The sequence below is a fragment of the Anas platyrhynchos genome, chromosome 2 (assembly GCF_047663525.1).
Source record: "Anas platyrhynchos isolate ZD024472 breed Pekin duck chromosome 2, IASCAAS_PekinDuck_T2T, whole genome shotgun sequence".
Lineage (NCBI taxonomy): Eukaryota > Metazoa > Chordata > Aves > Anseriformes > Anatidae > Anas > Anas platyrhynchos.
Genome location: NC_092588.1, coordinates 94,702,442 through 94,714,903, shown reverse-complemented (window position 1 = coordinate 94,714,903; position 12,462 = coordinate 94,702,442). Strand labels below are relative to the sequence as shown.

Below are 12,462 nucleotides of genomic sequence, written 5' to 3'. Positions count from 1 at the left end.
GGGAGGAAGCATGTAGGATTTTTAGCATTTAAGCATTAACTTGGGGGGGGGGGGGGGGTTAAGCCAGGCAAAGGGTTTTGTTTTTTTTTTTTTAAATAAAAACGAAATTCAAACCCCCCTTCAAGCAGACTTCTCGCCGCCACCCTTTCGGTCTAGAGGCCGCTGGGGAGCACGAGCATTAATTTTTAACGCTTCTTTTGTCTGTTGCAGCAGGAAGAGGAGCCAGGCAGGGGAAGAGGCTAGCACAAAGGAGGGCTGGGGGCTGCCGGCTCTGTCCCAAGGGCTCCTCGCCAGGACGATTCGAGGAGGGGAAAACCGGGATCAAACTTTGGGCGGGGGGGGGGAGGGGGGGGCGGGGGGGGAGGGTAGGGCACATAGATGGAGGGGAGGGCAGAAGTGGAGGGGATACAGGGGAAGGGAAGAATTGGGGGGGTATGGGGGGGGAGGAGGGGAAGGGGAGGGAAGGAAATGAGAAAGGAGGAAAAAAAAAAAAAAGGAAAAAAAAAAACATGAATGAAGAGAGAGGGAGGAGCCAGGGAAAACCCCTCCGCAACGCCGCGCCGAACAAAGCGCTGCGCACACGCCGGGCACCTGGGGGGGGGGGGGGGCACAACAGCACCATAAAAATTAAATAAAAAAATAATAAAAAAAAGAAACAAAACACGGGGGACCCCACGGGGGGGTTGTGGGGAGCGGAGCCCCTCTAGTACCCACCCCCCCCCCCCATCGGTGCCTCTCCCTCCCTCCTTTCCCCTCCCGCTCCCAGGGCCCGCTGCAAACCTGGCGGAGGCTGATGGCGGCGGGGAGGCCGGCGGGGGGGGGAGGGGGGGAGATAGGGAAGGGAGGGGGGCGAAAAGGGGGAGGCCGGGAGCCTCCTTCACTTGACAGCCTCAAACACAAACATGACCCAGCGGCGCCGCCTCGCACAGCCTCCCTCTCCCTCCTCCTCCTCCTCCTCCTCCTCCAAGCGCCGTGCCCCCCCCCCCCCCCTTCCAGGCTCCGCCCCCCCCCCGGGCTCCCCTCGGGGACAGCCACGCCGTGACGACCGGGGCAGGGCGGGGAGGGGAGGGGAAGGGCGGGGGAAGGGTGCTCGGGGGGGGGGGGAAGTAGGGAGGGGGGGCGTCACCCTCCCTCACTTTCTATTGCAGGAAGCGGGTGACGTCACCGGGTCTCCCGGCCCCGCCCCCTTGCCCTCCCTCCCCCCCCGAGCCCGGGGGGTGGGGGAGGGGTCACCAAGGGGGTTTCCTCGCGGGCCGCTGGGGGAGGGGCGGCGAGCACCCTGTCCTCCCCCCCCCATCCATCCCTCCCGATGCGGGGACCGCCCCCGGCCCCCATAATGGGGGACCCCCCCCGCCCCCTCCACGAGCAGCCCTATTAAGCACCAGACGCCCCCTCCCCATTCACCTCCCACACCCCAAAAGTTATCCTCCCCCCCCCCCAAAAAAAAAAAAAAAAAAAAACAGGAAAAAAATAAAACCGCTAGTGCCGTCGGTCGCGCTCCCCCCTGCCTCCTCCCGGCCCCCGGGGCACCGGCACGGCCACGCAGCGCGGAGGATCCCGGAGGTTCCTCCCTCCCTCCCCCCCGGTTTGCCCGTCCCCCCTCCGCGCCCCGCCGGGGTACTCACCCCCGGCCCCCCAACTTTCCGTGCCGGCACCGAGCCCCTCCGCCGCCGCCAGTGGGCGGGGGAGGAAATCCGAGGGGGAGGCGCGTCGGGCTCGCCCCTTTTTTGGCCCGGGGGGGCGATGCGGGGGTGGGGACGGGGACGGCCCCCCAGGCGGAGAAGGACGGGGAGGGAGGGGCTCTGAGCGCCGAGAGGGGGGTTGCTGGTTTCTGTGCTTCCCTCCCCCCTTTTTTTTCTTTTTTTTTTTGGGGGGGGGAAGGTGTTGGCAGCTTTTCGGAACCACTCAGGTTTTCCGTCAGCCCCAGCGCACGCCGCCCTCAGCGCATAAAACCCCAATGAAATAATTAAATGCCTCCTCCCGCTCCCACGCCTGCGCTCCCCCGGCCCCCAGCCGCCTCTTCGCCTGGAAGTTTGCAGCGCCCAGACCAGCCCCTGCTGAGCACCCTTTCCAGAGAGCCCCCAGTTTTGCAGGGGGCCCTATTTCAAGCTATATTTCATCATGGCTTTCACAAGTGCTGCCTTCCACATGGGAGAAACCAAGGTGAGGAGAGGCAGTCACTCACTGCAGAGCTGGGTGCAGACATGAAACCAGAGCTTTTGGTCACGGTCTGAGCCATTTTTCCTCCTGAGCTCACTTAATCTCCGCCTTGAAAACACGCGTGGCTTGCAGGCAGTGGTGGGCTCCCTGCTGGAGGCAGAAGCCAGGCAGATAATCCATCTGCAAACAACCAGGCTAGTCTGCAGCCAGACAGTAAGGCTGAGGTGACGTTCGTTGCCATTGTTAATTAGAGCGTCATGGGAGGATGGAATCCTCAAACAGAATCCTTAGGAAAAATACTCCATTCCACTGCCTCTTGTCAGAGAAGAAAAAGATGAACTCTTTGAGAGGAGCTTTTTCATCTTCCCCCTCTGGCTTTCAGAATTAGGGCTCTGACTTGCTGAAGAACAGAAATGCCATTAGCCTGAGGATGCTGATATGATGAATTTGACCCCCCGCCCCCAGGTGCTGACAGCTGAAACTTGTCCACCAGATCTGACCAGTCACAAACCTGAGCTCACGTGACCTCTGAAATTAGCTCTGGACCTCCACTTGGCATCTTTAGCTGCCCTTCACCCATCTCGCTCCTTCCTATTCTACCCATTGCTGGAAAGCTTTAGGTTGTTGTCAGCATGTTGTAAGGGAGGAAGAATCAGATGCTGCCCTTCCTCATAAGATGCCACAGCTGTTGCAGGTGCCAAAGGAAGTCCCAAGCCACCCATTTCTTTGCAAGGTCCTGAGTAAGTTCAACACAGATGCTCTGACCTGCAAGATAGCATGATAGACAGCAGGAAACTGAAAGAAGTAAAACTGCATCCCACCCAGCAATGTAAAAATCCATCCATTTTTGCTCACCAATATGTATAGAGGTATAACCAGTGCCCTTCCTCTGCAGACAAGCACAAGTTGTCCTTCCAGAGCAACTCATTGAGATGGAAAAGAGGAGGCGGCTCCTTGATGGGGGAGAAGAGGACAGTGGGGTACTCATATTTATCAAATGGTGCCATTTAGAAAAAAAAAAAAAAGGTGATTTGGGTCCGAGTACACAACACAGAACTGAAAGTCTGACCCCATGAGGTTGTTCCCACCAGGACTTGGAGAAGCAGCCATGAGCTGCTGCCGCTCCTCAGCCTGCACGCCCCGACTGAGCAGGGGTAGGACCCAAAGAGTAGTCTCTGGTTCATCTCAAGGGTGGCAGAAAAACTGCTCCCCGGAGCAGCCCTGGGAAAGTTTTGAAAAGACAGCATAACGGTCTGTTTGTTTCCTGGCCGTGTAAGCCTGGGTAGACCACTTCATCTTTGTCTGTCTGTTTTTCCATCAGTAAAAAGGAAGTGCATACCCGCTTAGCACAGCACATTGGGAAAAGTACTATGTACGCTTGCTGGTAGGAGGCATGTAGTAATCTTCTCAAACCTGCAAATGAGGGAATTTTTTTTTAAAGTTTTCAGCAACATCTGAAATGTCACATCAGTAAGCATGCTGAAAAAAAAAACTTTCATGGCAGAATTTAGATACTTTTAAAAATCTCACCAAAAAGAAGCCCTACAGGATACAGATTCCTTTTAAATGACTGCATGTATATCCGAACAGTGAAGATTAAGGCTTTTTTCCTGCTAAAACTCAACTACACTTTCAGGAGGGTGCCTATTTTTAAACATCCTCTAGATTTACACTTGAAACCCCTACGCTCAGAAACTGGTATTCTTTAATGGCTCACAGGTATTTTATGTATAAATATATACACACACACACATTAGGCTCTCAAGAAACCATGATACATTAGGTACTTTTAAATAATTCATTGTTAAGCACCCCGTGATAAATCTCTAGTTGAACAGTATGTGATTTTGCTAGAATTCTTGGTATATAGTGAATGAGAAGCACTGTGGTAAATTTAACTGTGCTGAGCATCAAATGTGAAAATGTTATACTGTACATTACATCCCAACACATGACAGAATCTTTATTATTAAGGCTTCAGGGAATTTTTGAGGTAACTTCTGAAGTCCTGAAAAGGAAAGAAAAAAAAGACTGTGCACCATTTCTCTGTAAAAGTTGAAATTTTCTCAGAGAAGGGAAATTCCATAAGCAGCCTTTATTGAATTAACATAAAGGGCTTGTTAAGAGAATTGCCATCTAATAGCTTGTGCTCTGAGGCTCCTCATTCAGCCCAAATCAGCCAGAGGAACTGAAGGATCGTGGCTTACCTGGTACAAGCTAGTGCTCAGAGCATTTCCAGGGCTGTGCTCCTACAGCAAGGCCAGAGAGATACGGCAGCATCTGCTGCTGCCAGGGGCAGCCATTTTTTTCCACTTTTCTCTGGCAGTAACTGTCACCCCAGATACCCACACCTTGCCCTTGTCAGCAGCAGCCAGCCGTTTTCCTGGGGGCAGGCAGGGTCACCAGCAGGGGCCTGGCCACCTGCCTTCTGCTCTGAGCACCTCCCTGCTCAGGACCTGGCAGCAGTGTCCCCCGTCTCCACTCCCAGGGTGTCTGAAAGGGGCATTGCTTTTCTTTTGTCCTGTAGATTGATTCAGTTCCTTCCCATTTGGACAAACTGGTATTATGCAGTGGAAAAATGCTCCGGTGAGGAATTTTGGCCCAATCTTACTTTCTACCTCTCCTGTGTACCACAGCTGTGTGTGATGGCCACCAAGAAATGCGGCAAGTCCACCCAGCTCCAGCTTAACAGAGTGATACAGGGCATGATTTACTGACAGAGCTTTAAACCTTCTCAGATATCATTAACCAGACATTTTTGCAGACATTCATTCAGCCTTCCGTCTTCCTTCCCAGCACACCAGGCCTCATATGTCTGGTCACAGAACCTGAGATCAGCCGCAGAGTGAAGCAGTTGCTGAGGAGGACACCTTCTCACAGAGTCCCTGTGAGGTCTCCTTCAGTACCACAAGCTCTGTTGAGGCTGTAGCGCCATGCCCAGGCCATGTGTGTGCAACCCAGGCCTCCCTGCAGAGACCATGACATGGCCAAGAGCAAGAGGCTCCTCCTCAGCATTCTGCAGACTGGCTGTACACTCTGCCTAGCCAAACCCTCCATGATGGCAGTGACAGCAGGGCTTTGTGGGATGCAGCATCAGCCGCTTCTGGGAGGGAGCTATGGTCACATGCAACTTTGAGATGGGCAATGGAGGATTCAGGAGAAGGCACAGGGTCACATGCCATGCAGGATATAATACTATTGGGGTTACATTGAAAGGCTGAGACAGCTCAGCCTCCCTTCCTCCTCCCAGAGATGGAGCTTACCCAAGGCCCTGAGCACAGTCTTGTGTCCAAACACACAAGACAAGTTTCAGCTTGGGCTGGTGCTCTGAAGTTAGTGTAGATGCATCCATGAAAAGCAAGTCCCAGAGCTTTTTGCTTTTCCCTGAGAACTGCTTCTGTCTTTTCAGAAAGAATTGTTTCTCTGTAGCTCAGCAGGTTCTGTACTTTTGCAGCCATTTTACTTCCTCCAACAAAGTACTTTTACTCTCGACTGAGATACGTTTCTTGCCATCTCTGAACTTTTTCATAAAGTTGCTCACATTTTCCACTGCATCTCCCTTCACATCAGCTCACAGGTTTGCTCTGATCTTTCTTTTTTTTTTTTTTTTTCCAGTAGTTCTAGGTTCTGAACAGTTCATTTAAATAGAGTGTGGTTTGCCAGCATTTTTTTGCAAAGCCTTTTATTTTATCTATTGAAGAAACAGAAGGCATACATGCAGTTAAGACGTGTTCACCTTGCCAAGATGTTTGCTATGGTATGCTTTTTCTTTACATCTGTCCATAAACATGTTAACATATCTGAATGACTGAAAAGCATTTCATCCTGTGGTTTCCTCTGAAAGTATTTTTGCCATTCAACTGCAGTCTAGCATTATGTTTGCCACAGACATGTATGAGAGAGTTCTTTTTAAATATCACATTCTGAGCACATAAAATTAGTTTAGCAACTCAAAGTTTGCAGGGTTGATGACGTATTATTCATTTCCTTACTTTCTTCCCTGTATACATTTTCTCTCATACACTCTCCAGTACATATGTGAGTAAAAGAAGGCCATAAATATGGAGAAAAAAAAAAAAAAAGAGAGAAAGAAAAAGAAAAAGAAAAACTTTGCATTGAAAATTTCAAGCTAAAATTTCTGATTACTGGGATGTTTGCTTTGCTACGCATACTGCAAATAAGCAATCACAGCTCAAGAGTGAAACTTCAAGTTCCTCTAGCCTTGTTTTCCTGACTGAAATGACATTCAAGTAATAGAGAGTACTTGCAATGATGCATCACAAGCCAGACATGTAGAACCTTTTATAGGCTATAGTATTTCTAATCATTTAAGTTCCGCAAGTCACCCTTAAATCCAAAGGACTACAGCAATAACCAAATGTACAGATTTTGCTTTGAGTGATCTTGATACCTTTCTTGCCATGTAATCTCTCCCTTTATGGGTCTCCTGAGAAATCAGTTTCTCCAGCTATGGTCAATGAATTTGTTAAGTTTTTATATCTGTTTTTAAAAACAAAGGCTAACAAGTGTCAGGCCACAATGCTAAGGAGCATAAAGTTTCAAAACACGCTTTAGCAAATAAATGCAAATTGAAAACACAGCACTTGCTATTTTGCAGCTGTCCCAAAATTTCACAAAGCCAAAGCTGTAAGAGCCCTAACTCTCATTCTCCAAAATCCTATCACAGCAGCATGACTGCATCATATACCCTTTTTCACACATGGATGAACAATTACCTGTGTAGCATAAAAGATAGAGGGAAACTAGGCATACAGAGCAACAATGATACAACTAGGATACCTAGTTCAAGGCTGGCTTGTCACTCTGCTAAGTTGTACTGAGAAAAATACCCTGGTCTTGGTCACACAGAGAGTGGTCAGACTGGCTTCGCCACCTCTGTCAGGGCTTCTTCAGGTCCGGCTGCACCCTTTTCAGGAGGTTGTGCTATCAGCTTGTCACATCCTGGCTGCAACGCTCCTTTTCTCTAAGAGGGGACAAAGTTTTTCAGACCTGACTATATTTTACAATAGAATAGCATCTCTTAGGTTGGAAAAGACCTTAAGATCATCAAGTCCAACCATCAACCTAACACTACCAAGTGCATCACTAAAACATTTTCCCAAATACTGCATCTTAAATACCTCCAGGGCTGGAGACCCCACCACTGCCCCAGGCAGCCCCTTCCAAGGCCTGGCCACCCTCTCTGAGAGGAAATCCTTCCTGACACCAAGCCCAAGCCCCTCCTGGTGCAGCTTGGGGCTGTCACCTCGTGTCCTGTTGCTTGTCACCTGAGCACGGAGGAGAGTGACAAACTGCTCCTGGCTGCAGCCTCCTGTCAGGCAGCTGTGGAGAGCTGGGAGTTCTGCCCTCAACCTCCTCCCCTCTGGGCTGAGCAGCCCCAGGGCCCCCAGCCACTCCTCACTCCTCTTGTTTTCTCTTCACCTGTTTTTGGTCCTCTTCTCTGCACACACTCAAGCAACCCAAATCTTGGTTGTGAAAAGGGTCCCAAAACTGAACACAGCACTGAACTTCCCTAGTCCTTCTGACCACCAATTTCTGATGCAAACAGTGCAATGTCTTAAAATGCAATGTCAAAATGTACTCTTGGTTACAATAGGAAGCCTCAGATCTACCCATCTATTGGCTTAAGACGTGCTTCAGCAGAAAAAACAGCACTTCATTTACTTCAGAGGTGAATCACTCCTCAGGCTCCTTTTTACAGCAGGTACTAAGGCCTTTCCTATGTCACAAAAATAGAACATATATTGTGTTTTGACCAAATGGTGAAACAATCATACTGATGAATTAAATGTGAGCATGTTAGTGGAGAGGAGAATCTGACACTGGTGCACAATTCAGCTAGCAGTTACGCTCATAGTAAATCAAGAAGTGGAAGACATCAGATCCTCCCTGAGTTTGAACTGGCATAGCTCCACTGAGATATGTATATTATATCATTGCTATCAAAATCCTACTGGAGGCTGTAGGAGTAGCTGGATAGCCTGTGAAACCTCAAATGTGGCATGCAGGCAACTCATAACAGCACTGAGGTTGACATGGGTGCCAAATGCCCTGGTCAGCGCTACACTTGAAGAAACCCAGCATGGAGGCCAGGCCTGCTAAGGTAAGAGGACCTACCCAGATGTGGAGAATCTGGCACACAGATAGGGGAGGAACTTAGATTAGGAGTGAACTTAGATTAGGAACACAGATAGAGGGGGAAAGAAGAAACTCAGCTCCATGAAGGCTTTGGGCACCAGGGTACAGAGAAGCGGGGAAAAGTATATAGCAGAGTATGAACCCTTCTCTGGAGAGGGGCATACCTTATGAAGCAGTTTTTCCTGTGTGTATCTTCAGGAAAGGGCTTGTGTGCCTGTTAAGTCCTACTAATGCCAGCAAGCATGCCTTCAGGAAGAGAGAGCATATGCTTAAGTGCTTGTTGTATCAAATTTTACAGGCATTATTTGAATGCACAAGTCACCCTGTTGGCTTGGTGGGACCACTCAACCATAGTGTTCCTAATAGTCTTACAATGGTCTCACCAGTAAGCTTCAAATGGAGAAAAAAATAAGTTTGTATTACAGAGTCATAAAAGCTCATAATTTTAATATAACCCATACACACACTTCCCACCCCACCCACCAACATCAGCCTTCATTTTGTACATATGATCCTATGAACAGCTTGCACAATGTGACACTGAGATCAGTGGGGCTAACAAAACACGGCTTGTGCCTTTTTGTTGAGTCAAAACCATTGTGTGAAATTAAGAGCCTGTTCTGCAATGCTTGCTATGCACGATCTTATTATCAAGACTGTAGTGCCATTCTGGTATAATGCTTTAGAGATACTTCTCTAGTAAAAAACAAACAAACAAAAAACAACAACAACACACAACTGTGTACTACTTCTGTTGTTTCTTAAATAAAAATACAAAAAGCTGTAAAATCCATTCATTCTAATTATGTTAGAAAACCAATCGCATTAAAAACGAAGCAGATGCCAAGAACATTTTAATAACACAGAAGTCAAGAGGTGCAGAATTACTTCCCTGAATTGCTATGGATTGTAGAATGAAGCAAACAAGATAGCTTCAATCTGGTTTATGGAGGCCAAACTCATGGCACTCACCATGCATTTCCTCTTTTTTTCCCTGCATGCTGCCTATAAGCTTTTGTTATTTTAAACATCCTTTCCACTTACACTTTAATTACTTCTTCATTCCACACACTCATTCCCAGGACTTATCTTGTTGCTGTTTTGTCTCTTTATCCTGTTCCTCCCCACACTACTCTCCCAACTTCTTCCTACCCAGGTTGAATAAGGAGATATTATATGCTCCATGTTATTTCTTCCCCAAATGCACATTTTGAGAAGGTGCAGGTTAGGAAGAAAAAGGACTGAAGCTTCCTTCACCAACTTTTCTATTGTCTCAGACTGTTAGCTGACCATCTGGTACATGCCTCTTAGGCAGCTCACCATGGGAGCACAGAGAGGATGCGGAAGTGCAAATAGCTATTCCTTGTTTTCAGATTTGAGACTTACTACCCCGTCATGGTAATACTGAGGCCAAACCAATTCCTTAATATTGTGGAATGGACTGGATGTAGTCACATGCACATACACACACAAAAGTAAGTCAAAATGATGTTTCTGGAATTCTACTGCAGAAACACCATCCAGTTTCAATCTTAGTCCTCTCGACCTATAAAATAAAAGCATGTTAGTCTGATTGATAAGAAACAGTGACTACAACCTAAACACTAAGCTCTGGAAACATTCACATGAACCACATTAGTGCATGCTTCTTACCTAGATAAGAAATGCTTTGCAGGCTCAATCCAATCAGGTGAAACACTGAATATGGGATTATCTTTATTCGTGAGCAAAGTCCTCTAGAGAAAACTGAACCATGAATTTTCATGTCTGAAAATAAAAGTATTATCTAGATTTTCTTCAGCAGTGGAAATGTTATGGCGGGGCACCAGAAGTTTCTGTTCCTTACTTCCGTCATCTTTTGCCCCTTTGCTGCCTCCAGGGAAAGAGGAGCCAGTAGGAAGTGACTCCTTCTTCATTAGACAAAAAGAACTTCAGTTAGAAAGCTTCTGCAGAGGGGACAGAAATCACTATCTACTATTGCTTAAGTACTGACAGCCACACTAGCTCATCCCTACACATTAACAAACATATTTTAAGAGAGCATCAGAGAGCAGCAAGAGCAGGTCTTCTCCTCAAGGGAAGAGGAGGTGAGGAGCTGAGGTGATCCCATGGCCTGCCCCACACCACCTGAGTGAACCGAGCAGGACAGACTCAAAGATGGTAACCGGGTCCAACCAAGAGCCCATGTCACAAGCCAAAAGCATAGTGATAGGGCAGGTCTAAGGTCAAACCGGGAAGCCAGTCTATGGGTCAGGTCTAGAAAATTCCAGGCAGAGCTGTGATGATGAGGCAGAGCCAAGTTCAAGCTGGGAGACCAATCTGCATACAAAGCTCAGGATAAAAGGACTCCACGGCCAGGCGCACCTGAGCTGGAGACCAGCACTCCTCCAAATAGCTCAGGCAGGGACTGATGATCTCAGGCTAAGCTTAAAAGGTTTTCTGAGAGCATTTAAGGTAGGTGGAGACCACAGGTGAGGCTGGTCAGGGCATTAAGGCCTGCAAGTGGCCTTGGGGCCCCAACAGAAGGAGTAAAAGAAGTTGCAAACTACACTTGTTTACATATACAGACTTGTATATCTGTATGTATGTATAACACGTAATGTAATGTCATCATGTTAATACTCTGATTCTTAAACACCTTCTCTTCATTTCCAAACACCTGGCAGATGATTTTAGATTCTCTAAGGCTTGGAATAGTTCCTAGCTATAAAAATGTACCTGATGCCACACTGAAAGAAAAAGATTGAAAAGTTAAAGAAAGACACAGCTAAGGGATTGCAAATTTCAATTCAAACTCCAAGCTTCAAATATTCAAATACTATGTCCTGCATTCAAAATTATATCAAGGCCTAAAAAAAAAAATCTCTTCAAGGACTTTTTATATTGCCTTGCTCCAAAGTATTATAATTCTACAGAGACTCCTCTTGCACTTCCTGCATCCTTCCTACATCCTATCTTTTTATATACATTACTGCTTTCTAATTCTGCTGCTACCTGCTATGTTTAGAACTATTTTCCTCAAATTAATTCTCCCTTTGATCTTTCCAGTCCACAGGGGTAACCTTTCCAATCTGCTCTCTATTATTTGTGGTCTTCAGTGGCACCTGTAGTCCATCAAAGTTAAAAATAAACTGAAAAAATCATTCATGTGCTGTTTGCCTTTTCTCTGCTCTTACTAATGAGTATCTGACACGAGGCTGCACCCTGCACTGAATCCTGAAATGGCCTGAATTTTGACAAAAATTTGCATTCCCAGAACTTGCCCTTGCCATTGGCTGGGTTGTTACAAGCAGCATACATGCAGACATGCACACACACACACAGGATCAGGTTTGCAACAGTTGAGTTTCCTGGGACAAGGATTAGATCCCAATGATCCTGCAGCAAGACCTCTTGGGGCTGCTGAAAACAATATATTAAATATAAAACAATTACTTTCATTACAGACTTCCTCTACGTCATGTCCCAGCTTAATTTGTTTTTCTTTGTATTTACAGTCTGTTTTTAAGTCATAATTATTCCTGGCCAAATCATCTGAAACAATTTTTCTTAAACATTTAATTTTGCAAATGTTCCCATACAAATTCAAATCCTTTAATAGAGGTGAGATATTGTGTTTTTTCTTTCCTCTTTGCTACAGATCTGTGTAATTAAATTTTAATTTAGTTTGTGTTGGAATTTGCTAATATTTAAAATCCCATCCATGCCCTAGCATCACCTCCACCAATGGCACAGGTGGAAGTCAGCTGGATTTCAAGTCTGTGGATAAATATCCTCTACTACTCTTTTTTTTTTATTTTATTTTTTATTTTTTGATATAATTAAGCACACTAGTGTCCTGCATGAAATTTACTACTCCAGCTCTGGCAGCAGAAGGGATTGTGTGGACACTCCCCAAGCTGCTCCACTGCATGTGGGCTAGTTTAGACTGCCTTCGTTAGTGGTTTAAGTTAAATGAGTTAATTTTGTAAAGAAGCAAATAACATATGTAAACATATTTCCAGCTGCTGGCAGGTCAGTGGGAATGGTGACCTCTGGCACAGGAACAATAGAATACCTGGGTTGGCAACATCTTCAACCAGCAGAGATAACTGCAAAGCAAACATGCATTTGTCACCTACCTCAGCTAAAACCAGGAAAGCA

The 12,462-nt window shown here is 46.8% G+C and overlaps 1 protein-coding gene and 1 long non-coding RNA gene across 5 annotated transcripts in view; both read right to left on the bottom strand.

Moving 5' to 3' along the window:
* Positions 1–1,785, bottom strand: part of HIVEP1 (HIVEP zinc finger 1) — a 128,419-nt gene extending 126,634 nt beyond the window's left edge. For 2 of the 4 annotated variants that reach the window (XM_027451471.3, XM_027451474.3), the window contains exon 1: positions 1,626–1,785. The gene's annotated coding sequence lies outside the window, so the exon portion shown is untranslated. Of the gene's footprint in view, positions 1–780; positions 984–1,625 lie in introns of those variants that run through there. The other 2 variants (XM_072033219.1, XM_027451472.3) reach the window with 2 other exon arrangements.
* A 920-nt stretch (positions 1,786–2,705) lies between these two features.
* Positions 2,706–3,115, bottom strand: LOC140001538 (uncharacterized). Its single transcript, XR_011806810.1, has 2 exons — positions 3,016–3,115; positions 2,706–2,925 (listed from the first exon to the last, which is right to left on the bottom strand). It is a non-coding gene; the product is annotated as an uncharacterized lncRNA (long non-coding RNA).
* Positions 3,116–12,462: the final 9,347 nt, after the last annotated feature.